At 40.7% G+C, this 26869-nt stretch overlaps 1 protein-coding gene across 2 annotated transcripts in view; it reads right to left on the reverse strand.

Moving 5' to 3' along the window:
- erbin (erbb2 interacting protein) overlaps positions 1-26505 on the reverse strand; it is a 242877-nt gene extending 216372 nt beyond the window's left edge. For both annotated transcript variants that reach the window (XM_080189380.1, XM_080189379.1), the window contains exon 1: positions 25671-26505. The gene's annotated coding sequence lies outside the window, so the exon portion shown is untranslated. The remainder of the gene's footprint in view (positions 1-25670) is intronic.
- Positions 26506-26869: the final 364 nt, after the last annotated feature.

Genomic DNA, 26869 nt, shown 5'->3' on the forward strand with positions numbered 1-26869 from the left:
GCCTGCACGATATTGGTGGTGCAGGCTCAATGGACCGAATGACCTCCTTCTGCACTGTAGGGTTTCTATGAACCTACTGTATAATGGGGCAATTGCTACTTCAATGAAAATTAGAGCTATACGAGGAATTTCAGTTCTATGCAATTATGGACTAATCAGAATCTGGAGTATATAATCAGTGCAATATATCGAAACAGAGCTGTAAGTTGATAGCATAGTTGTAAATTGATCATCCGTGAAATGTAAGCTCTGTCGCAGCATTGGAACCAAGATACTATTACAACCATACTTCAAGTTTGTTTAGACTTTCAAATTTACTGAAGTTGCATCACAATCCCTGAAATGTAATACAACAGCAAGGTAACTCCCAATGGCGTGCAAGAGTCTCCCGCAAAATAATTTGATCAAATGCCTTGACATTTAAGTCAGCACAACACACACATCTTCATCTCAAATGCTGACAGACATTGCTTAACATGATTAAGAGCTGAACTGTATTAAGCAAATTCATTTAAAAGCTATTATAAAGATTGGTCAAGAATTTAGTTAATTCTAATGTGAAGTGACATATGAGTATTCATTATAACGACCATTGTATTTGAAGCCTTAAAATCCAAGTACTATGGTTAAGTGGACAGGTGGAAGTTACAGTCTAGGGACAATTCATTGGTGTGCCACTACACGGTAAGACATCTAATATAAAGAATCCACATTGTTGCTATGGGTTCATTTTAAAACCAGGCAAATGCTCCCTCAAAAGCTTTAAAGGGGGGACATTGCCTGCAATTAAAATTGTGGCAATTGACATTTCATTCACCAACTACAGCTTCAATTTTTACTAAATAGGCATCCAAAAGCAGCTACAATCCTCCTTGGCCTTCAGCCCTACAGCAGTTGCTGAAATGGAACTCAAAATATTTACAATTTCTTTGATAGTTTCCTCGTGTGGGAGAATCTAGATCTCGGGATCAATGTTTAAAAACAAGGAGCCACCCATTTAAAAACGCAGATGAGACAAAACATTTTCACCAAGGGTTGCTGGCCCAACATAGTAAGTCATTCGGCACCTCAAGCCTGCCCCACCATTCGATAAGACCATGGCTGATCTACTTGTGTTGAGTTTCCCAATAACCTAGCTACCTCCAATCTTAAAAATATGCAATGACCCTGCTTCCATTGCCTTCATGAAAGTTCCAAAGTTGCAAACCTTCATGAGAAAAAAATTCTCTTTGGAAATCCCTTCCTGAAAATATGGTGAAAGTCTTTGAATATTTCAAAGGCAGAGGTGGATAGATTCTTGGTAAGAGGGTGATAGATCTGCATTCTGCTTACGATAACCTAAGGCCATTACCAGATCAGCCATAATTTTATTAAATGAGAGAGTAGACGCGAGGGCTGAATGGCTTCTCGTTTGTAACATTTAGTTACGGCTCCTCTGTAGCCCACTGAAGCGCTTTGCCATACAAACAGCTTGATTGAAATTAGTTCATGCCATTGGAATACCACAGTTTAGTCTCCTTCCTAAATGCCCTATTTAAGTCTGACAAGAAAATGATTTTTCTAGGTCTTTCAAAGACAGTCTCACAAGAGAACCAACTGGGACGTTGAATAAGGCAACTCAAATGGTACACTGTAAAAAGGAAAATACATACAGAAAAAGTTCCAAGAACATTATTGGACAGTTCTGTATTTCTAAAGTTCTACATGCCTTATTACAGGTAATTACCTTATGACATTAAGATAGGTCGTTCATTTGTCAGGCATTCTATCCTCCTTACACACAACAAATATGGGATCTATTAACAACAAAAGTGAGTGCGTGCATGCGGAAGGTGGAGCTGTAAAAGTGAAGGCATCTTCTATATTAATAGAAAAAATTTCAACCAACAACAGTGCACTACTAACACCAAAAGTAATCATTTATGTGCTTCCAAAAGCGACAGAATTGAAGCGCGTTCAAGAGCTACAGTAACTACTAATGGAGCGCCAAGAGCTCAAATCCCACCGTGGCCATATTGTTTTGGAAAATCTGGAAATGACAAACAGGTACAAAGTGACCATATTGCAAAAAACCTATCTGGTTCACTAATGTCAACCTGCCAACACACGGTTATTCAGGGTCTTGTAAAGTATTTTTGTGTGTGAACCAGCAAATTGTTCTATCCTGTCAACTCGACACTGGGGAAACCAAATGCTGCTGTCCACAAGTGCAACCCCCAAGCTACTGATTGCTCTCCATTTCATCGCCCTCCCCCATTTTTCCATTGACTGATAAATAGCAAGTAATTCACACTACAGAAGTGACAGAAACAAGTCTAGCCACCTTTCCCTGGCATTCGATGGCATTACCAATTAGCCAACATCTGCCACTTGGTCGGAATTGGCCAGCACATAAATACTGTGGCTGCAGTGGTTATGTATGTTCCAGGATGTAACCTCCTGACTCCACAAAAGCCTATCCACTATCTACAAAATACAAGTCTGGTGTACAATAAAACATACATCAACTTCAACAACTCCAGAAGTTCAATGCCATCAAGGACAAGCCAATCCACTTGATTCACACTCCCTTCATCACTGCTGCATCTTAATGGATACCATTCAGAAGATGCAGTGAACCAATCTCCCCCCAAATCTGTGACCTCTACCATCTAGAAGTAGAAGGGCAGCAGGCACAAGTGAACACCACCACGTGCAAGCTTCCCTCCAAGTCACACACCATTCTGATCTGAAAATATACCACCAATTCCAAAAACTTGAGTGAGGCTTGAGTGAAAACTTGATAGAGTGGGGCTTTTTCTCTGGAGCGTAGGAGGCTGAGGGGTGATCTTATAGAGGTCTACAAAATAATGAGGGGCACAGACCAGCTAGATTGTCAATATCTTTTCCCAAAGGTAGGGGAGTCAAAAACTAGAGGGCATATGTTTAAGGTGAGAGGGGAGAGTCCAGAGGGGCAATTTTTTCATTCAGAGGGTGGTGAGTGTCTGGAATAAGCTGCCAGAAGTAGTAGTAAAGGATGGTACAATTTTGTCTTTTAAAAAGCATTTAGATAGTTATACAGGCCCGATGGGTATCGAGGGATATGGGCCAAAAGCAAGCAATTGGGATTAGCTTAGGGGTTTAAAAAAGGATGCACGGACAAGGTGGGCCGAAAGGCCTGTTTCTAGGCTGTAAACCTTTAACTCCTGAATCCCTTTACTTGGAAGGGCGGCGGCGGCGGCGGCGGGGGGGGCTCATCATTGGTCTTAAACATGCCTAATGTGAAGTTTAACCCAATATTAAAGATCTTTCTCACCTTATCCCTAGGCCCTACAACTCATGATCTGAAGTATAATTTTATACTTGTATCTTAATTTTCATACCAGTTTTCCACATATCATTTCCTCGCACTGCTAACTTCCTTATTTAATTTCATGTCCTTTTCTTCTTCAGTGCTGTTTTTCATGACTTGGCAGAGATCATCTTTTGTGGGGCACAGTAACATAGTGGTTATATCATTGGACAAGAAATCCAGAGGGCTAATGTTCCAGAAACATGAGTTCAAATCCCACAACAGAGAATTTAAATATAGTTAATTAAATAAATTTGGAATAAAAAGCTACCATTAGTCATGGTGATCAGGAAGTTACCAATTGTTCTTTTAAAAAAAACCCATTTGGTTCACTCACTAACGTCTTTCAGGGAAGGAAATCTGTTGTACTTAATTGGCCTGGTGACACCAGACTCACAGCAAGGTGGTTGACTTTCGACTGCCTTCTGAAATGACTGTGCAGACTATTTAGTCATCTATGAAAGGGTATATTATCATGTGTTTAACAGCAATCAGAAATGAGCAATAAAGGCTGGCCTTGCTACCACGACCTATGCCTAAAACATGACATTCCCCTGAATTATTTCTTGGGTTTAATTTTTCATTTACTCTTGCCCCTTTTTCTTCCCCTGATGGTGGTGACATTCCTGTCGAAGTTTTATGTTTCTGTTTGAAAGGCCGGCTCTCTTGTTAAATGAGTCCATGGCAGCTAACTGTCACATTAACTATTGAAAGCAAAGGGTTCAAAAGGGCAACCTTTCCTTCTTCGTTACATGCTAATATTTCCTGAACTTTAGGATCCAAAATTTTTAAACAACTAAACTGGGCCTGGTGCAGCTCAACAGATACCAATACTTACAGCCGAATTAATTTTCTGCTCCAAAAAAATTAACTGCTCGCTATATTTTCAATTTTTCTTAAAATTGACAAGTTGTAGCAAAATATTAAATTCATTTAAAAGCAAATTCAATAAGCGAGTCAATTTTTGAATGTAGCCCAAGTTAAAGCCTTTTGCAGTTTTTCATAAAACAGGTTACATATTAAAACGACAGTCATTAGACTCAGACTTCCTTTAGAGCTATGGCAATGCTAGGCAAGGGAAAGGGTGCTTGAAAGTGTTAAAACAAATCTGCAATTGAGTTGAGTTATCTAATTTTCTTAAGTGGTATCCAAATAAACTTTGCCAATCACCAAATCAATCCTGCTGTGAGCAGTGTATGCCATCAGTGAATGTTATTTCCAAAGTAAATAAGAGGACAAATCACCAACTAAACACCAAACCATCAAGTTGTTTTGTTACATTCCATTAAAACCACACCTTGAAAAATCAATTATTTAGAATTGAACTCAAAATATCACTGTCATGGCAATATCTGGTCGCTTTACAGAAATACTTACACCAATCATACACATATACAGAATGGTGTATGGAATGTCTTACAATAATGTTGCTGTCCAAGTCACATATCACACTCTTACTAGTAATAAAAGCAGGGCATAAGATATTTAGAAAAATGTACACACACCTATAAAACATGATTTAAAAAATAATTTGAAATGCGTCAGCATCACACTACATGCAAAAGCAGACTGGAGTTATCCATTTGAAACCTGACCCATTTTCAATTGGCACTCAGTTGAATGAGATAATATTAAGTCACTCATCCATCATTTGATTCTAGCTACAAGGATCAAGTCTCCTGACCATTTAAATCAGAAAACAACCTTGGCATCTTTGCATATACTCTGAGCAGCACAGTGGTGAACACAGCTGCCTCAATACTAGGGACCCGGGTTCAATTCTGGCCTCGGGTGACTGCGTGGAGTTTGCACATTCACCTTGTGTCTGCGTGGGTTTCCTCCCACAGTCCAAAAGTGTACAAGTAAGAGTGACTGGCCACGCCTGTCCTGTGTGTCCTTGCGCAAGAATCACAGGGGGTTGGTTTGCAGGTGCAGCAGGTAATTAAAGCGGCAAATTAAATTTTGTTCTTCAGTGCTAGAGCGATGGAGTTTAAAAACAGCAAGGTTACGTTGCAGCGGTATTAGGTGGTGAGGCCACACCTGAAGTACAATGTAAAGTTTTGGTCTCCTTAGTTGAGAAAGGATATACTGGCACTGGAAGGGATGCAGAGAAGATTCACTAAGTTGATTTGGGAGTTAAGAGGGTTGGCTGATGAGGAGAGACTGAGTAGACTGGGGCTATACTCATTGGAATTCAGAAGAATGAGGGAGATCTTATAGAGGCATATAACATTATGAAGGGAATAGATAAGATTGAAGCAGGGAAGTTGTTTCTACTGGGTGAAACTAGAACTAGGTGGCATGGCCTCAAAATAAGAGGAAGCAGATTGAGGATTGAGTTGAGGAGGAACTTCTTTACACAAAGGGTTTTAAATCTGGAATTCCCTGCCCAGTGAAGCATTTGAGGCTACCTCATTGAATATTTTTAAGGCAAGGATAGATAAATTTTTTAAGAGTGAAGGAATTAAGGGTTATGGTGAGCAGACGAGTAAGTGGAACTGAGTCCAGAAAAAGACCAGCCATGATCTTATTGAATGGCAGAACTAGGAGATGGCGCACTCCTAGATCTTATGTTCTTAAATTGTCCCTCAGTATCAGGGGGATGAAGAAGGGACATATGTGGGGTTACAGAGATAGGATTTGGGTGGGATTGTTGTTGGTGCAGGCTTGATGGGCCAAATGGCCTTCTGCACTGTAGATTCTATAAAAATGACAAGCTCCCAAAGCAAGCACATATTTCCACTTGTTAACTCCAAAAACAAAATGCACCAAGAATAGCAGAAAATCAAGAGCAAAGAGGAATGAGCAACTTGCAACAATCACTATCATTAGAGAAAAAGTACTGGAATGCTGGAATCCATTATTAAGACAGGTCAATTAGAAAATCATTAACACAATCAAAGCAGAGTCAGTATACGTTTATGAAGGGGAAATAGGGTTTTACAAATTTATCAAAGTTCTTTAAAGATAAACTAGCATGATGAATAGAAGGGAACAGTGCATTTGGATTTCTAAAAGACATTTGCAACATAAAAGGTTACTACATAAAGTTAGAGCTCATGGTGCTACTGATAGTAATACATTAGCATGGAAACAGGATTGGTTAACTAATAGGAAAGAGAGAGTCAGCATAAATGGGTTATTTCCAAGTTGGCAAACTATAACCATGGAGTGCCATAGGGATCAGTGATGAGGCCTCAACCATTTTAAATCCCAACTTGGATGAAGAGACTAAATATATTGTACATCATCAGCAAATCTGGCAAAAGTGGAAAAACAAATTGTGCACAGCACAAAGAGTCTGCAAAGGGATATTAGTAGGCTAAGTGAATGGTCAAAAATTTGGAGCATAATGTGGGGAAAATGTGAGGTTGTCCACTTTGGTGAAAGGATCGAAAAGCAGCAGCTTGACTCTAGAATGCTGCTGTACAGAGGGATCTGGGTGTCCTTGTCCATAAATCACAAAGTTAACTTCCAAGTATAGCAAGTAATTAGGAAAGCAAATGGGAAGTTACAAAGGGTTTGATGATAAAATAGGAAAGTCTTGCTACAATTGTTACAGGGCATTAGTGAGACCACTTCTGGAGTACTTATTTGTGGAGTCTTGGCATCCTTATTCATAGAGGGATACACTTGCATTAGTGGCAATTTAGAGAAGGCTCACAAAGCTGATTTATGGCATAAAGGGATTACTTTATGAGAAAAATTTGAGAAGGTTGGGTACATATTCAGTGGAGTTTAGAAGTATGAGAGGTGATCAAAGGGCTGAGTGGCCTACTCCTAATTTGCATATCTGGATTGATACATAAGATTCTGAGGAGACTTAACGGGATGGTTTTAAGTATAGCTTGCCTACTGAAATAGCGTTTATTCAATGCTACTTTTAGTTTGATATTGTAAAAGAAATCTTAAAACATTAAATCTTGTTGTGTGATGCTTTCAGATATTGACTGGAAGTTCAAATTTTTGGTCTTGACTCTGAAGGGATTGTACCAAGTAGACCATATTCTTCTGCTGAAATTGAGTACAATCATGGCTGTTCTTCTGCCTCAACTCCACTTTCCTACCCACTTCTTACATCTATAGATTGCCCAAGATGCTAAACATTCAATCCCAAATATACTCAATAATGGAGTATAAATAGCCCTGAGGTAAAAAAGTCCTGAAAATTTATAACAGTCTGGACGAAGAATTTTCTCCTCATCTTGGTCCTAATATCAGCCCCTTATCCTGAGACTTGGTCTAAATTTCCCGTATAATTTGAGCGAGGAAAAAGCAGAAATGGGGCAATTTCTGAGGCAAGCATAATCTAAATGGGTTGTTTTGAGTTATCCACTACTAGATATTGGACATGGGGCCAGCCAGTCACCAAAATATGGAGTTGGGTGATATTTAGATATCCATACCTAAGGAAACATAATTGAGAGACAGCATTCAATCAAAGCTTTAAAATGAACCAACATTAGAGCATTGGTCACTCACAAAATAGTAAGATGAAAAGATTTTACAAGATGCTCTGTAGCTTGCAATGGGAGATCCAAGATTGGCCCAAAGCTAGAATAGTGCTACAGAGGGTACAGTGAAAGAAAGTAGAGGGGTCGACCAACTTGGACATCATGGAGAGGATAGGGAGAGACAAGGCACTGCTGTCACAGTCATGTAAAGTTGTCATTTATGGCTGGCACAGTGGTTAACGCTGCTGCCTCACAGCATCAGGGAGCTGGGTTCAATTCCAGCCTTGGTCTGTGCCAAGTCTGCACGTTCTCCCCATGTCTGCATTGCCTTCCTCCGGGTGCTCCGGCTTCCTCCCACAATCTGAAAGACATGCTGCTTGGGTGCATTAGCCATGCTAAGTTCTCATCGTGTACCCGAATAGGTGCTGGAGTGTGGCAACTAGGGCATTTTCACAGTAACTTAATTTGCAGTATTAATGTAAGCCTATTTGTGACACTAATAAATAAACTTAAACGTTAAATATTTTGACAACCAATTGTCTGTTCTCTCAAAACATTAAGAACTTCTGGTTTTATTTATTAAATGGTATAGCATATCCAACAGCCCCCTAAAGGTTCTTGTACTCAGACTGAGTTATACTCCTTTAAAAGCCAAGACCAAACACAGAGAAAAGCTGACTTATCATATACAGATTAATGTCCAACTCTCAGCCTATACTTCACTGTTAAGCAGAAGCCACTCTGCAACAAAGCAGAAGTGACAGTGTAACTGCATCCTAAAACAACTGCTTTTCTTGATTTATCATGATTTCAATGATCAATTAATGTGTAAACAGAGCAGTATAACAAACAGGTAGGAACACAAATGATTTAACATGTCAACTCAGTGTAACACCCAATAGTGAACAAGTTAATAAGCATCTGAGCACCACAGTGACAATATTGCAGTGGCATCCCTTAGCAAACTCCATAAATATGCTGCAATCAGTCCAGAAAAAAAAATCAACAATCTACAACAATTCATGACATTGCCAGAATTCTACAAAACAAATTAAAAGTGGCCAGATACAATTTATTGAATTGCACATTATTCTACTGAATTATTTTAATGCGCGGGACAGAAAAAGCACTCAATGTCTAGATTTGTGTCACTACCTGTTAGTAAACCACTTGCACAGTCATAAATTACTTTAGACAAGCCACGAGAAATCAGTTCTCCCTAATCTGTTAGGAACTAGCAGGATGTGGAAGGAGGAAAGAGGAATTGTACCCAACATTTACTGGTTAAATCCCAGGCATGTAACTCATGTTTCTCCTTTACGTGTGTTGAATTTACAAGTGTTTTGTACCAATGTGTGCATTTAGGCATTAAAAAAAGCACAGGCAACAAATGGCGATGAGAAATGGTAAACTGAGTGTGTGCACAATTTAAACAAGTTGTGGCCTATCTTTAACAAGGAAAAAATACCTTGCATACATTCTGCATAACTTTCTCTTCCCTGTGAACCCACATCACACACTCCTTGACCAACTACAACAACAAGAGAACAGTACAGCACAGAACAGACCATACAGCCCTCTGGGTTAAAAACTTGCCCCTCCTCACATCTTCTGTAAATTTTCCCCCTTAAACCTATGTCCCCTAGTAATTAACATTTCTACACTGGGAACCACCCCACTAGAAAGCTCTAAAATCAAGGTACTTGCTCATTCTCTAATTCAGCACAATTAAATGGTTTTGGTTTCAAATCGATGACCAATTTATGCATTTAACAGAAGCAGGAAAGCACAGTGCGCACACAAGACTGTATGGTTCAGGAGGGAACGTGCAATCAAACTTTAGGTCAAGTATCTGCATGTAATACAATAATGTAATTTCACATAACTTAAGCAGAATATTGACTTGAATTAAATGATTCTACATCTTGGCATCAGAGATAAGCTATCCTTCCCAATCTTCGCCATCAAAAGACTTTCTCAAAATCATTAAAAATGGGAAAAATGATAAAGCAGTACAGTTGGTCACTAATGGAAACAAACTTGTATCCTAGTGAATTTTCCAACTACATGGAACTCTGAAATCAAATTGCAATTCATGAATTGCTACAATTAAAAGTTCAGTAGGGTCGCTCCGACACAGCGTTAACACAATGTTCTTTCACATCTGTTAGGGATTCAAATGTAGCCCACACTGACAAGATGAAAGCTTTCTCCTCTCTCCAGTACTTGCAAATGTCCTCATGAATTCAATTGAATCACAATAGAAATACATAGAAGTCACAAAAGAAACTTGTTCTTGACCTTCAGATATTGGGAAAAAAACAAATTCTCTATCACCCCCGTGACAGTCTCTCCTAATTTTATACACCTCAATCACATTGCCCCAGATTCTGCACTATTCTAATGAACAAACATGTGCAACATTTCTTCAGGTTAATATTTCCTCCCATCAGACAGGATCCCAATGAATCCACTCTGTGCCTACTCAAACTACAATATTACCTTCCATACATCCAACAATAAAACCGAGCATTCTAAGTGTTAGTGTCATCAACCCAAGCTGTTGACTTGAATATCCTTTAAATCTATCCCTAAATCTGGTTGCTCTTCCATGCCATTAACCACCCTGCATGCAAGTATTTGTGCATGCATGCATGCACACTCACATTATTTAGTACCTGTAAATCTCATCACTGAGGTCTACAGGATGCTCTAGAACTGAACTTTGTGGGAGACCACTACCACTAGAAAAAACAGCCCTTAACATACATCAACCGTAAATTCCCATCAAACGTCCTTGTCTGCCTTTTCTCCAACACCTCCCCCCACCACCACACCACCAAACCGCCCAAAAGATTAACTGCACTGCACCTGTGCACAAGAAAACCCAAGCCAATAAAAGCATTATATATATGGATTTACACAATTTGAGATGTTCAAAGAGATCCTCTGGGCCAATACAGGCTCAGAATCTTCCAAAATCATGCTGCATTAATTTATTTGGAGGGAAAAAACAGGATGAGTGGAGACCATATTTTAGTACATGGGAATTTACCAGATGCATACAAGGAGACATATGCGTCCCTCACCCCAGTCTTGAGAGCAAAGCAGAACAAAAACAATGAGAGAGAACAGTAGTCACTCCACAGCTCAAAGATGTGCAGCCAGAGGGAGAGTTGGTCATCACCTGGCTATCAAGGAGAACCAGGTAGATGGTGACTTTATTGTAACCTCCAACAAGCAGTCATGAATATTGGTGAAGGTGATATTCTATTTATGGATTGCAAGCAGAGCCAAGTTCACAACACAGTGGATGCCTGTACAGATGACAGGGGAAAGATTTGGAAAGCAAGAGTGATAGGGTATTCTGTAGTTAGGGGAACAGACAGGCGTTACTGTGGCTGCAGATGTGAATCCAAGATGCTGCTTACCAGGCCAGGGTCAAAAGTTGTTAAGGAGTGGCTGCAGAGCACTCCAAGGATGAGCAGCCAGAGGTCATGATCCACATCATCACAAACAACATTGGTAGCAGGAAGGATGAGGTCCTGCAAGCAGATTTTAGGAGCTAGGAAAGAAGCTAGCAACTAGGAACAAAGAGGCTGTAATTTTCAGATTACTCCTGATGCCACACATTATTAAGTACAGAAATAGAATAGAACAAATAAAATGTGTGGCTGGAGAGGTGATCTTTAGATTGTCGGGACATTGAGATTGCTTCTGGGGGAAGGTGAGACTTATACAGGCCAGACCGGTTGCACTAAACAGAGCAAGGACCAATGCCCTTGCGCAACAACTTCGCTGGTGCTGCTGGAGAGGGTTTAAACTAATGGCAAGAAAATAAGGACCAGAACCGTACCAACAGAACAGTGAAGAACAAGGAGAGAAGTGTAGAATTCTAAAGGGGATACAGGAAGAGACTTGAGGGTACATGTACACAAATCGTTGAGGCTGGAAAGACATGCTGAGAATGCATTCCAGATCCTGGGCTTTTAAACAGCAGCAGAGAGTACAGAAACAAGGAAGACATGAAGAAACTTTATAAAACACTGGAGTATTGTGTCCAATCTACGCACTGTACTTTAGCAAGGACATAAAGGTAACAGTTACAGACATGAGTTAGGTGGGTGGATTGGAAAAGCTAGGTTATTTTCCTGAGACAAAAAAAATGATGAGATGACACTTGATACAGATGTTCAAAATAATGAAGAGTCTAGATAAAGTAGGTAGGGAGATTTTTTTTTAAACTGCAGGGCATGGTTAAGATCAGGAATGCACTGCTCGAGTGTGTGGTGGAGGTAGATCCAATTATGGCTTTCAAAAGTAAACTGGATAAACACCTGAAGATAAAAACATTTGCAGGGTTACAGGAAAACAGCAGGAGTGTAGGACTAGCTGATTTTCCCCCGCAGAAGGCCAGCATGGACATAATGGGCCGAAAAGCCCCCCTCTATGCCGTAATCGTTCTATGATTCTAACTTGCATAGTAACTGGGTCAACATTCTGGATTATTGAAAGTCACCCTTTATCTGGAGTTTACTATGCAGTTTTTAAAAATATTATCTTGCTTTGCTAAATTAAGATTAACTTTTGAATAGTGAATCACATTAGGCAACAACTTCAATAATTATACTCATCTGCAGTGAGTACAAAGTGATTTAGTAACACGCATAATTTTGCTGAGAAATAAAAAGGTACACGAGGCATATGAAAATAGGACAGAACATTTATTGAGACTGAAGAGCAAACTGCAGAGATACTCGTGCATGGCAATCATCCTTTTCTTTCCGCATCCATTGAATGTATTACCACAGCATTATTCACAATCTCTACAATGCAGAAAGAGGTATTTAGCCCATTGAGTCTGCACCAATGCTCTGAAGGAGCATCTTATGCAGGCCCACACCCCTCCCGCCCTATCCCTGTAATTCTGCATTAATCCACCTAACCTGCACACCTTTGGAGTGTGGGAGAAAACCCATGCAGACACAGAGAATGTGCAAACTCCACACAGACACTCATCCTAGGTCGGAATCAAATCCAGATCCTCAGCGCTAACTGGAACCACTGTGCCACCCTACTCATCCTCAGGGTGAGTCCACATGCTTTACAACTAATGAATTACTTTTAAAAGAATGCTCAAATGTGAAATTAACAACAGGTGAATGAAGTAATGGCCAAATAATCTTTGTATATTCAGGGATAAGTATTAGTCAAGACACTAGAAATGTCCCTATTCATTTCTGAACAATGGCAAGAGAACTTTTACATTACCCAAGAATGGCAACGTCAACAATGCAGTACAATACTCTCTTCGTACACGGTCAGCCTAGATTATGTGCATTGATGTTCTGAGCTATCAAACAGAGCTTCACAAAACTCTCAGGCTACTCTGCTGAGATCTCAATGCACGAGAGCACAGTGTTTAGCACAGCTGCCTCACAGCACCAGGGACAGGGTTCAATTCCGGCCTCGGGTGACTGTCGGTGTGCAATTTGCACATTCTCCTTATGGCTGCGTGAGCTTCCTCTGGGTGCTCCAGTTTCCTCCCACAGTCCAAAAATGTGCGTGTCAGGTTGATTTGAATCTATCCTGACCCAACCTGGCTTTCAAAAGGAAACTGGATATACACCTGAAGATAAAAGCATTTGCAGATTTACGGGGAAAGAGCGGGTGTATGAAATGTGCCGGTCAGTATAAATTGCCCCTTAATGTCATGGGGATTAGGAGGGTAAATATGTGAGGTTGCAGAGATAGGACAGGACCTGGGTGGGATTGTTGTCAGTGCAGACTCAATGAGCCAAATGGCCTCTTTCTGCACTGTAGATTCTATGTGATTCAGTTATTTCTATACTTTTAAAGCCAACTTCATGTTAAACAAAAACTGGAAACCCAATCACACAGCAGCTGGTTCCAAAGAAAGTCCTAGGACGTGTACACCAAGCTGCCATCTCTAAATCTGTCATTATTTTGTCAGATGAGACATTGTGCAGCCTGTGCCCCATTAAAAGTGTTCAAGATTTCCAGTACTCCTTCAGAGATTCCACTTCATTCAAAGAAAACCATTAAAAATTCAAGTCTTAAATGGGTCTGTAGATTTCTCATATGGTTTCCATTTCTCCAAAACCAAAGCAGGAGAATTCTGCAGTGTTAGCTAACATTTCTGAGGAGTTAGTCATGTTACTTTCCACCAGACTATTGTCTAAAACCACCAACATCGTTCTACCTCCTACAAAACTTCTGACATAAGCTGAGATGACATAAATTCCAAAGGCTGCAATAAAAATGCATCAATTTTTTTAAACTTTGTAGTCTTTAACCAAGAATTTGCCATCAGCACATTTTAAAATTAGAAAATGGTGTTAAAGCTGTCGGTGGCTCTTATACATGCAAGCTGAAGCAGTAGGTTCTTTATGTTGGATTTGTGTCTTAACATCATCCACCAATTACATGTGGAATTTTGAACCATAGTAATTAAATCTGACACCACAGTTTTTTCAGAATATTTCACTCCATATTCAACACTGTATAAACCATCGTTTTAACTTTCAAAGTTTTCATTGAATAATGCCATTGTTCCTATGGCATAGCGTGTCCAAACTATAGGCCATATAATGGACAAGCCAAAACACCACACCCTATACCAAACAGGAAAAGAGCCCTTAAGGACTATGGGACGATCTATGGGTGCAGCCAGAGGACATTGGTAGTGTTGAACGAATACCTGACATCCATCTTCACCCAAGAATGAGGAGGAAGGTATGGAGCTCAGAGAGACAGTAAGCAATTGCAAAAGCTGAGAGACTGCAAGGTTTTTGGGCAAATTGACATTGTGTACTGACAAAGTATCGGAGGTTTGGGAGGCTTAAATGTGAACAAATTTCGAGGTCTGCATGAACTATATCCTAGGCTGTTGTGGGAGGCATGGAAGAGATTGCAGGGTCTCTGACCCAAAATTTTAATTCTTCTCTGGCCACAGGGGAGTTAAACACAACAAGTCCAACAAGTTTATTTGGTGGCAAAAGTCACAAGCTATGCTTTTGCTACCAAATAAATCTGTTGGACTTTAACCTGGTGTTGTGAGACCTCTTATTGTGTTTACCCCAGTCCAACGCCAGCATCTCCACATCAAAGTGGAGGACTGGATCACGTTGGAGTTGTATAGAACTTTAGTAAGGCCATAGATGGATTAGTGTGCTGTTCTGGTTGCCACATTATAGGAAGGATAAGAACATAAGAACATAAGAAATAGGAGCAGGAGTAGGCCATCCAGCCCTTCGAGCCTGCCCCGCCATTCAATAAGATCATGGCTGATCTGTCGCTGCTCAGTTCCACTTTCCCGCCCTCTCACCATAACCCTTAATCCCCCCTCCTATCAAAAACCCATCAACCTGCGTCTTAAAAATATTTAGCGAGGCAGCCTCCACCACTTCAACGGGCAGAGAATTCCAGAGATTCACCACCCTTTGAGTGAAGAAGTTCCTCCTCAACTCCGTTCTAAACCGCCCCCCTTTTATCTTGAGGCTGTGCCCCCTAGTCCTACTGTCTTTTTTGTGCGGGAAGAGTCTTTCCACCTCTATCCTATCCATCCCATTCATCATCTTATACGTCTCAATGAGATCTCCCCTCATTCTTCTAAACTCTAATGAGTACAAGCCCAGTTTATTCAGCCTCTCCTCATAGCTCAACCCCCTCAACTCCGGTATCAGTCTAGTAAACCTCCTCTGCACTCCCTCCAAGGCCAAAATATCTTTGTGCAGGTGCGGCGCCCAAAACTGCACACAGTACTCCAGCTGCGGCCTCACCAATGCCCTATATAGCCGCAGCAAGACCTCCCTACTTTTATATTCAATCCCCCTCGCTATGAAGGCCAGCATCCCATTCGCCTTCCTGACCACCTGCTGCACCTGCAGGCTGGGTTTTTGCGACTCATGCACAAGGACCCCGAGGTCCCTCTGCACCGTCGCCTGCTGCAGTTTTTCGCCCCGTAAGTAATAGTCCTTCAACAATGATTGAACTGGAGGGGGTGCAGTAGAGATTCACTCGGACGCTACCTGGGATGGAACATTTAAATCATGGAGAGGTCGGATAGGCTTGGGTTATTTTCGTTAGAGCAAAGAACACTGAAGGGCAACCTGATCGAGATGTACATGATTATGAGAAGCATGGACAGAGTAGATAGCCAACAGCTGTTCACCTCAGTTGAAGAGGGGGTCACAAGGGGACATAGGATCAAGGTGAAAGGCAGGATGGATGTGAGGAAAACTTTTTTTATCCAGAGGATCTGGAACACGCTGCCTGGGAGGGTAGTTGAAGCGAGTTGCCTCGCATCCTTTAAGAAGTACCTGAATGAGCATCTGGCATAACATAACATTCAGGGCTATGGGTAGGTCAGGTGTTTCTCACATATTGGTTCAGACTCGACAAGCCAAAGTGCCTCTTCTTCACGTGTCATTCTGTGACCTCCCAACCCACAGCAACCCCACAGACACTAGCATTCCAGCTTCCAAAGCTGAGATAACTGCTCCTTACTTTTACCTGTGTTTCTGTTTCAGTGTCCTATACCATTTGAAACTTTCTAATTTGTGAGGTCTGTAAAAGGCCATCCTTAGCACTATTGCCTCAAATGATGGATAAGCTCAAAATTAGAACATAAAAGGCCTGTTAGTGCCAAGAACGTGAAATATATGCAAATTAATGGGCAAAAATGTAAAAATGTGTGGCCCCAAGGAATCTATAGTATGAGGTGATGCAACGTATGAGAATTAGAAGCTAAGGCATACAGTTGAGTATCATTTCAATTAATGATGTGTTAGGAATTCTATGCTTTTATGATATCTAGATACTAGCTAAATGAAAAAGCACATTCGTCAGGAGGACACGATGCAGATTAAATTTTAGAAAGCTGGTAGACTGATAAATTACTTAATTGTTGAATTTCATGTATAGCAAAGCTTTAAGTAACTCTGTTTATCAGTAATTAGATTTGAAATTATTAATATCAGCTTTTCATGAACACAGAAGAGCTGAGCGAAATGAAAACATACATTTAGTATTGGTTTTTAAACTGCATTCTCATTCAGGTATAGCAATCCTTTCCTGCTTCTCTTAAATTTATAAAAGAGCAAGACTAAACTAGTAATAAATTCAGGGTCCAATATGAAGAGCAGAGAAGGACAAGATGATGACCACAGGCAGATTCAACTGAAGTCAGAGATCCTGCTAATATTTACCTGGAAATAAATTCATACATGCACACCAAAAACATCAATAAAGCATGGAACTTTCACCTATCTTTTAATTGCTAAAAATCTGCTTGCAAGCTAAGGCTAACAGTAAAGAATAGTAATACAAGGATACGCATGAAGCCTGCAACTCTAAGGTCACCCCAATTTCTCTGATACATAGTCAATCCAGACATCTTCCTGTGCATTCATCGGTTTAGCCATAGGATTTCTAAAAACTAAGTATACTACTTAAAACAAACCAAAGTTGTGCTGATTTTTTTTAAAAATGTGTTGAGTGAAAGCCAAACAAAATACCTCCATGAAAATAAGAACTTCTCTCAAAACCTTCAAACGATCATTCAACATAGTCACAAAAGAAATAAAAGCATTTACAGGAACTTTTCTCTTCTCCGAAAAAATGACTTGCAAGCTAATTGCGACCAAGTCAAACATAACCAACAAAACTTCGTTACGCAAAATATGACTATGCATCATTGCATACCATAGATTCCTTGGGGCCGCACATGATTTTTACATTTTTGTCCTTTAATTTGCATACATTTCACATTTTTGCCACTAACAGGCCTTTTGTATTCTAATTTTGAGCTTATCCATCATTGAGGCAATACAGCTAAGGATGGCCTTTTACAGACCTCGCAAATTACGAAGTTTCAAATGGTATAGGGCACTGAAACAGAACCACGAGTAAAAGTAGGGAACAGTTATCTGTGTTTTGGAAGCCGGAATGCTAGTGTCTGTGGGGTTCCTGTGGGTCGGGAGGTCATAGAACAACATGGTGAAAAAGATTGCACAGCTAATAAAGTTTCCTACTATGGTTTGATAGTTGGAATCATTGAGCAGCCTAAAATTTAAGGCCGCTGACTTGTTCTACAGGGAATTGCTCCAAATCTCAATGATGTTGCATTTTATAGTCATGAGAAGTGAATTAATATCATAGCAGACAGACAATTAGACTGATTGAGTAATAGCAGGTAGCAAGCACCCTGTGTGTCACTGATAGGCTTTAAAATAACTTAACTAAAAATGGGATATCCATTGCTTCACACGTTTATTTTAATCAGTCTGTTTTGAGAGTCTTGCAAATAAATAAACTATACCAAAATCTCTGCAAATAAAAATTAAATCCTTTAGAAGTATCAAGACTGCATCATTGAGACAAGTTAGAAAGCATGCAGAGCAGCTTCGAATTTTCATGAAAAAAAACTGAGGTGCTGGAAGAAATAAACAGAAAATTGAAAAACTAACAAGGCTGAATCTGACTGTCACCAAGAGTTGATGAACTGTAACTACATCAATCAAATTCAGAGGATCTTTGCTCTGGGTTAAGCCATCAAGTTTATGAGCTGGAAGGCACAATATGATATTCACAAGCTGCAGTGTAGGATCAAGAGAATTTCAGAAGAAATAATGCAAGCCTGATCAGGTTTCATCAAAGCATAGATGGCAGTAATCCAAGTGAAGTTCTCATTAAAATTCTTCAACTATTGGACAGCCTGGTGAAGATGGAACTCAAAAGTACATACTGGCACAAAAGGCAGTCATATCCTGATACTGTCCATTTGGTACACTGCAACAGGGTTAGACTCCTGAAGTACTTCATTGGCTCGAAAATGCTTTAGACACTTGGACGTCACAAAAGGTGCTCCAGAAAATTATTTTCTTCTAAATGATGTTTCCAAATGTCCAAATGATCCAATGAACCACAATCAGCAAAGGGATCTTACGAACAAAGGCAAAAGGTTACATGTTTTCTTCAAAAAATCCAGAACATGTACAATGGGTCAAAAACTTTTGGTGCTGCATTTCTGGATCACATATCAAGAGAGAATTTCAGCAAGAAATTGACCAATAGCAGAAAAAAGTGCTTGATCAAATCCAACAAGCTCAAGTATTTAACAAGCTCAAATATAGCAATTTAGAACCGCCATTGTTCTCCATTAATAAATCCATTTTGGGGGGTGTGGGGAAAGAGAGAAGAATGTCACCAGTTTGAAATTGTGATCTTTCATTCTGCAAAATTTACTTCAAAGCAGTGCTCAAGTCTCAACTCATGAGCATCTCTGCAAACTCCTATTTTAGCCTATTTTTGAAAAATCTTGAGTTTCCCTATTCTTTCTGTGCTGCAATGTTACCCTGATGTCTCATTTACCAAAGGATTAATAATAGTTTCACCAACTTGTCCTCAGATTTAAACACAAATTAGTTCACGAATTAAACACAAAGCAGTTCACAATTATCCTCATGTTAATGAATAATGCTCTATATGATTTGACATATAAAATGCTAAACTCCTGTCTTTTTCAACACCTCCTTATCCATCATTCAGGGTATGTGCATGTTGTTTTGTTGCTTTTAACATGCAGTACATTATCCATACTAAAACTACAGCATTGAATTTCATAAAACAATCAGTGTCGCTTCATACATCCTCATCAGACTGAATATTCCCCAGGTTAACATCAATTAATTAAATCAAAATACTGCAGATGCTGAAATACTGAAATAACAGAAAATGCTGGAAAAACTCAGCAGATCTGGCAGCATCTATGGAGAGAGAGAGAAACAGATAACATTTCAAGTCAGTATGACACATCTCCAGAGCTAAAAAGAAGAAATGTGATGGATTTCATACTGTTTTAAAAGAGAGAGTGGAGTAGTTACTTGAGCACATCTGGTCATAGATCAGGACCACATTTTGTCTTCAATTTAATGACTTTAAAAGAATGCCCCTCTTCAGTTACAAGGACCAAAGTGATTTTTATTTTGCCACACGTACTAAATTCCATTGCATACATTGCCATTTTGTTGCAATGAAAGAATAAAGAGCACTTTGTTGAAACTATAGGAACAAGGTTAATCATTTTTTCATGAAAGGTTGTTCATTTGCTTAATATCCTGAGATGCATGATACCTTTACAACTGTCAGTTGGCATGCTGCCATTTTGACAATATTAATGTCAGGGATTTGGAGGAACAGTGTTGTACACCTGGACAATCAAATGATCAACCATTTGGATTCTGAAGCCCAATTTTTGGTAGCCACAAATTTAATCCAAAATGAAAAGAATTGAAGCTCTTTCCGAGCTAACCACACTTATAAAAATAATGGAACCAAACAGCCACAGAGTGATTTTTAGGATGTTTCCTTTTGTGTGGGGTATCTGCTATTAGAGTATTAAATGTTGTCTACAGTGTCCATTTTAATCTCCTTCTCATCTGGATTGTATCTTCATTCGTACAAGAAAATGTGTGTACATTTCAAAACCAAAATGGAGAATGTAAGATTGTGGCCATTTGACCGACATCAAAGGTCACAAGACAAACAAGGTTCACCAGGTTGATTCCAGAGATGAGAGTGTTAGCTTATGAGGCGAGATTGAGTAGATTGGGCCTGTACTCGTTGGAGTTTAGAAGGCTGAAGGGAGATCTTATAGAGACATGTAAGATAACGAAGGGGCTAGACAGGGTAGAATCAGCGAGGTTACTTCCACTTAGAAAGGAAACAAGAACTAGGGGCACAGCCTCAAAATAAGGGGGAGTCAATTTAGAACAGAGTTGAGGAGGAACTTCTTCTCCCAGAGGGTAGTGAATCTTTGGAGTTCTCTGCCCATTGAAGCAGTGGAGGCTACCTCGTTAAAGTCACAGGTAGATAGATTTCTGATCAGTAAGGGAATTAATGGTTATGGGGAGCATGCAGGCAAGTGGAACTGAACTCCTATCAGATCAGCCATGATCTTATTGAATAGCGGGGCAGGCTCGAGGGGCTAGATGGCCTACTCCTACTTCTTATGTTCTTAAATCAGATAACTGATATTAAAAAACTGAATAAAAATGTTTGCATGTTTTGCTTCACATGATTCCAATCAAGCAGGTTGCTTTGTCTTAGATGATGTTGAGCTTCTGGAGTGTTACTGGAGCAGCACTCATTCAGGCAAGTGGGGAATATTCCATCACACTCCTGACTTGTACCTAGTCAATGCGGAAAAGGCTTTAACAAGTCAGCAAGTAAATCACTCATGCCGAGTTCCAAAACTCTAATCTGCCCTTTAGCCACATATTTATGCAAATGATCTAGTTAAGTTGCTGATCAATAGTATCCGACAGGATGCTGATGGTGGGGGGAGGATTCAGCGATGGTAACGCCATTGAGCGGAGACATTTCTTTTGTCGGAGATGGTCATTGCCTGACATCTGTGTGGTGCTTATATTACTTGTCACTGATCAGTTCAAGCCTAGGTGTTGATGCAGGTCTTGAAGCATGTGACCAGAAAGCTTCAGTATCTGAGAAGCCCAGAATCAAACTAAACAACATGAAATCACCAGTGTACATCTCCATCTCTGTCAATAAGATAGTCATTGGAAGGTCAATAATGAAGCAGTCGAAGATAGTTTGGCCTAGGACACTACCCCGTTGAACTCCTGCAGCAATGCCCTTGGGACGAGACGATTGACCTCTAACAACCACAACCATATTTGTGATGGGTACAACTTCACTTTTATTAGAACTCCCGAATAACATGTTCGGAACAAGACTACAATGAGATCTGGAGCCAAGTGGTCCTGATGGAACTCAAACTGAACATCGGTGAGCAGGTTATTGCTGAGTAAGTGCCACTTATAGTACTGTTGACAACCCATTCCATCACTTTGCTGATGACTGAAAGTGGACTGTTAAGGCAGAAATTGACTGGACTGAATTTGTCCTGTGTTTTGTGCAGAAAATGTACCTGAACAATTTCTCCCTTTGTTGCCAGTAATACAGCTTCATTCAAGCTGCTCGGTTAATTCTGAAGAACAGGGCTTTGGTTATTGTTAGTCTAACTATAACTGTGCTTTCTCCATTACCTTATACCAATAGTATTTACAATATTTGCAGAAAACTTGCATTCCCATAAGCAGTCTGCACAGTTCCACATTTAGGTACATTAATCTCCTTATGACTTTCAAAATGCAAAAGGATTCACCTGGCGTTTACCTGGCTAAAACCACAAAACTCATCAGCACAAAGCAAACCACTATAGGCAGAACAGCATGTTAGTAATGGGGTGAAAAAGGCAAAAGGGACACTTGCTTTTATCAATCAAGGCATTGATTACTAAAGCAGGGAAGTCAAGTTGGAATTGTATCGTACTTTGGTGAGGTCACAGCTTGACTACTGTGTGCAGTTCTGATCACCACATTGTAGGAAGGATGTGATTACACTGGAGAGGGTGTAGAGGAGATTCACCAGGATGCTGCCTGGGATGGAATATTTAAGTTATGAAGAGAGATTGGGTAGGCTTGGGTTGTTTTCTTGGAGCAGAGAAGACTGATCGAGCAGAGGCAACCTGATCGAGGTGTAGAAGATTACGAGGGGCATGGACAGAGTCAATAAGAAGTAGCTGTTCCCCTTAGTTGAAGGGGCAGTCATGAGTGGACATAGGTTCAAGGTAAGGGGCAGGAGGTTTAGGGGGATGTGAGGAAATAGTTCGTACCCAGAAGATGGCAGTAGTCTGGAATGCGCTACCTGGGAGGGTGGTAGAGAAGGGGTACCTTGTATCCTTCAAAAAGTATCTGGATGTGCACTTGGCATATCATAACATTTAGGGCTATGGGCCAAGTGCTGGCAGATGGGAATGCAGGTGTTTCTAATGTGTCAGTGCAGACTCGATAGGCTGAAGTGCCTCTTCTGCACTCTATGATTCTATGACTTTTAACCCTTTTACACTTTGACCCAATTGGATTTTCAACAACAAAACTCTTATTTACATGGGTTAGTTCTCTACCGTCAGCTTACAAATTACCAGATTTTTTTTCAACAATTTTCCAAAGTGGGCTTGAACCCTCTGGGTTAGTAGTCCAATGCTGATCCAGTAGCAGATCATACCTTACTAGGATCACTGCAGCTCTTTGGATATTCACTGTGATACCGCATGGAAAATACTATGGATTCCAGTGACATATCCACCCCTCCAGCATTGTTAACTTATTGGCTCAAGTAAAGTTTCAAACTATTCTGGCTATTGTGAAAATCTGTTTGAATCTTCCATTGCCAGACAGCTTTTAATGAGCCAGTTTTACCCTGAAATCAGTTATCTTTTACTCCACAACTGGGTACTCAACTGCATTTTGTATCTGACCAACACTTTACAACAGCAGTCATTCCAAATCAGAGGCCATCTTTCATCAGTCATTTGGAAGACCAAGTGGCTAACTCACAATTCATTAAGCAATTTCAGGTTTTAGATATCCCAAATCTATTGCAACATACGTGCATCACCAAATCAAAAGGCCATTTGGTCCATTACACATGTGCCACTTCATCAAAATATCTGTCCAATTAATCTCATTCTCCTGCTTCTTCTCCATAGTTCTGAAATGTTTTTCAGATATATATCCAATTACTTTGAAAATGTTACAATTGAATTTGTTTCCACCATACCTTTAGGCAGTTTATTTCAAATCATGAAAAAACGCTCTACTGGCTATTTTGTTAAATATCTTAAATTGGTATCATATGGCACCCATCACATCCATTAAGACAAACCACAGTTCCTGATGACGTACGAAGCACACTAGATCCCCAAGTGGATCCGCAATACTTGGAATGAACACTGACAACCTTTGCAAACAGTCCAACGGCCTTTGCAAAGCCACTGTTTGATATAAACACCAAAAGGTGGATAGCCATATTGTACCCTTTTTCAAGGGAAGATCCCGATCTTTCCACTTGAACACAAATTCCAGAACCCATGTTTGTACTTTGGATCCCTGATGATCAGCAATGGAGTTCAGCTTCATTTAAGAAAATACATATTTGTGATCATTCCCTCCACTAAATCAATATTTGTGAATATTTTTCCAACGTTAAGATTTTGGTGGCGGCGCGGGGGGAGGTGGAGAAACGAGGTCAGGCTTTCGTCAGAAATGGAGGGAAGGAGGGTGTGGAAGCCAGGTTAACATTTAGCTTCCTGTCATCCAAAAGATGCTGGTTACCTCTTTGTGATATGGAGCCAATTATCCCAGCAAGTAAATACAGCACTTTTATCTTTTAACGCTGTTACTGTGTACATTACCAGAGTTTGCTGCAATAGCCGCTTCGGTTCAGGCCCTGAAGTTAAACACAAAAGCCCATCTATTTTTAAAGAAATCTCCAACACCCTGTATGTTTTTGTGAAATAACACTTCCATTGTTGTGTACATTCACTACATAGAAGGGGAAGTTAAAATGTCTAAAATCTGGGGCAAGGGGAATTCTCTTCCAAAAGTAGCATCAGTACCTTTGGCAAGGAAGGCATGCCGTGTGTCTTCAATTTTAAAAGAATCCGAAACAATATTTCTGAGTTATGTGGCACAGTGGGTAGCCTCTAAACCAGAAATTCTGGATTTGAGTTGCACTTCAACTGTTTATATAACATGGTCAAACAGGCTAGCTATCAACCTAAAAATCCTTCAGACACATGCCAATGGCATGCAGTAAGAACTGCAGAGATGCCTGGTCAGCCATATGATTAAAATAACATTGAAGCCTCCATCATACATAACTCCAGATTACAACACACATGTAAAAGTGCAAGTTATCAAGGCAATTTGGACTCCAAGTGAACCGCATCACTCACCACCAAACACTGCCACCCTCACCACCCACATTGAACCCCCACTACTACACACACAGCAGCCGTCATTCTGAAAGGCAAAATACAGTTAACTTGTTTATGCAACCTTCTCCCAGATTGATTTATAGCTCTTGTCCAAAGCATAACTCTGGGAATCTTGCATAGGAGCAAAACTGAGGCAAGCATAATAATAATGAAAGTATCAATAGCTTCACACTTCAAAAAATTATTAACCACAGAGTTCCAAAACTCTACATCGGAGTTAAAAACTCTTAAGGAACTGCAACTCGAAACAAAAAGCTTCAAAAAAGAAAATACACACATCCTTGTGTTAACTCAAGAGTACAGTCATGACAGTGACTTAATTTTGGATGTCAAACTACCTGGGTAACCTTGAGATCAACACAAGCGTGTACACATATCTCTGCAGTACTGTTCTGTCAATAAATAAACACCTGGTTGTTGAGACAGACACAAAAATGGACTTCGTGTGAATATTTTTCCAACGTTAAGATTTTGGTGGCGGCGCGGGGGGAGGTGGAGAAACGAGGTCAGGCTTTCGTCAGAAATGGAGGGAAGGAGGGTGTGGAAGCCAGGTTAACATTTAGCTTCCTGTCATCCAAAAGATGCTGGTTACCTCTTTGTGATATGGAGCCAGTTATCCCAGCAAGTAAATACAGCACTTTTATCTTTTAACGCTGTTACTGTGTACATTACCAGAGTTTGCTGCAATAGCCGCTTCGGTTCAGGCCCTGAAGTTAAACAAAGGGATCTCTGTGCGATACGTTCAGACCTTGAACGCCTTCAACTGGTTCAGGTTTCAAACACCTCACACACATTAAAACAAACACATAAAACTTCCTTTCCCAATGAACCAAACTTATTTACCATTTAGATTACTGTGTGAAATATATATAACCGGTTTGAATCCATGTTCATTAAGTGGTCGTGGAGGCGGGGGTAGGGTGGTATAAGAGAGTGTGGGGCCTTCCCTCAGAAAGGGAAGCCGAAGAAAAACAACATTTCAAAACATAAGCCATTTTACCTTGACTCGCCTCTGATCCAGACAATCTTCATCGGCTTGGGTTTCAACTTTAAAAACCAACACACTCCACAAGGGTGGGCTCCGGCCGAGGGGAGGGAGGTGGTTTATGTGAGAGTTTGTGGGAAAAGTCCAAACAATTTATTTTCTCTTCAAAACTCTTCTTGCCCGCAACCCAAAAGTGCTCCAATCTGTCCGCCGCAGCTACTCCAATTAAATCTTCGCCATGTCTTTGTGCGCCGAAGTTGTTTCAAGTTCTTTTTTTTCCTTCCTCTCTCTTCCCCCTGTGTTGCAACCGAGTCTTATCTTCTTCGGCTTTAAAAAAAGTTACTTTCTGTCCCTTCGCTCAACTTAAAGGTTGTGTTCTTCGTGTGTGTGTGTGTGTATATATGTATAAAAAATATATAATTTAAAATGGAGTAAAAGACGACGGCGCCGTGGAAGGGGAGAGGGGGGGTGAGGAAAAAGTACCAAGTCCTTTCAGACGAGGGAACGGCGGGCAATCCCCGGCATTCCCAAGAAGTAAAAGACTTTGCAACGGGGGAGAGAGAGAGGAGGGGGGGGGAACGTCCCCTACTGCACACTTTCACCTTCAGGAAGGAGAGCTGCTTCTTCCTCCTCCCGCAGCTTTTTTAGTAACCCCCCCTCCTCCTCCTCCTCCTTTGCCTCCTTTCTTTTACAGTCAGATTGCCGCACCCATCCGAAATGAATGTCTCCTCTCTCTCTCCCTCTGCTAACGATGCAGACTGTGTCAGCGGCGCATCGTTCCAGATTTCAGCTCAACTCCCCAGAGCTTCGGGCAAATAATTAAAGAGGTTGTGAGAGAGGGGGTTGGGGGGCGGGGTGGGGTGAGGTGGATGTGGGAAGAGAAGGAAGCAGCCAGCACCAACCACTCTGCGTCTTCAGACTGAGCACACTGACTGAGATGTGTGTTGGAGGGAGTGAAGTGTAGCAAACCACAAATGCACCAGCACAGTGAAACAACAGCGCCAGCCTTCCCCCAGCGGACACAGTGTATCCAGCGAGCCACACTGTGTAGCAGCCGCCTTTGATTGACACCTCACACAACCACACACCTTCCTCCCCAGTCACTCATCCCCCAATCACTGGACCCGGCAGGGGCAGTGGGGAGAGGGACTTCCTTCCACCTTCTGGCTTTAAAGTTGCATTTCTTCCCCCTGCGCCCCCCCCCTCGCCCCCCG

The sequence above is a fragment of the Carcharhinus amblyrhynchos genome, chromosome 5 (assembly GCF_965287045.1).
Source record: "Carcharhinus amblyrhynchos chromosome 5, sCarAmb.v2.hapA, whole genome shotgun sequence".
Lineage (NCBI taxonomy): Eukaryota > Metazoa > Chordata > Chondrichthyes > Carcharhiniformes > Carcharhinidae > Carcharhinus > Carcharhinus amblyrhynchos.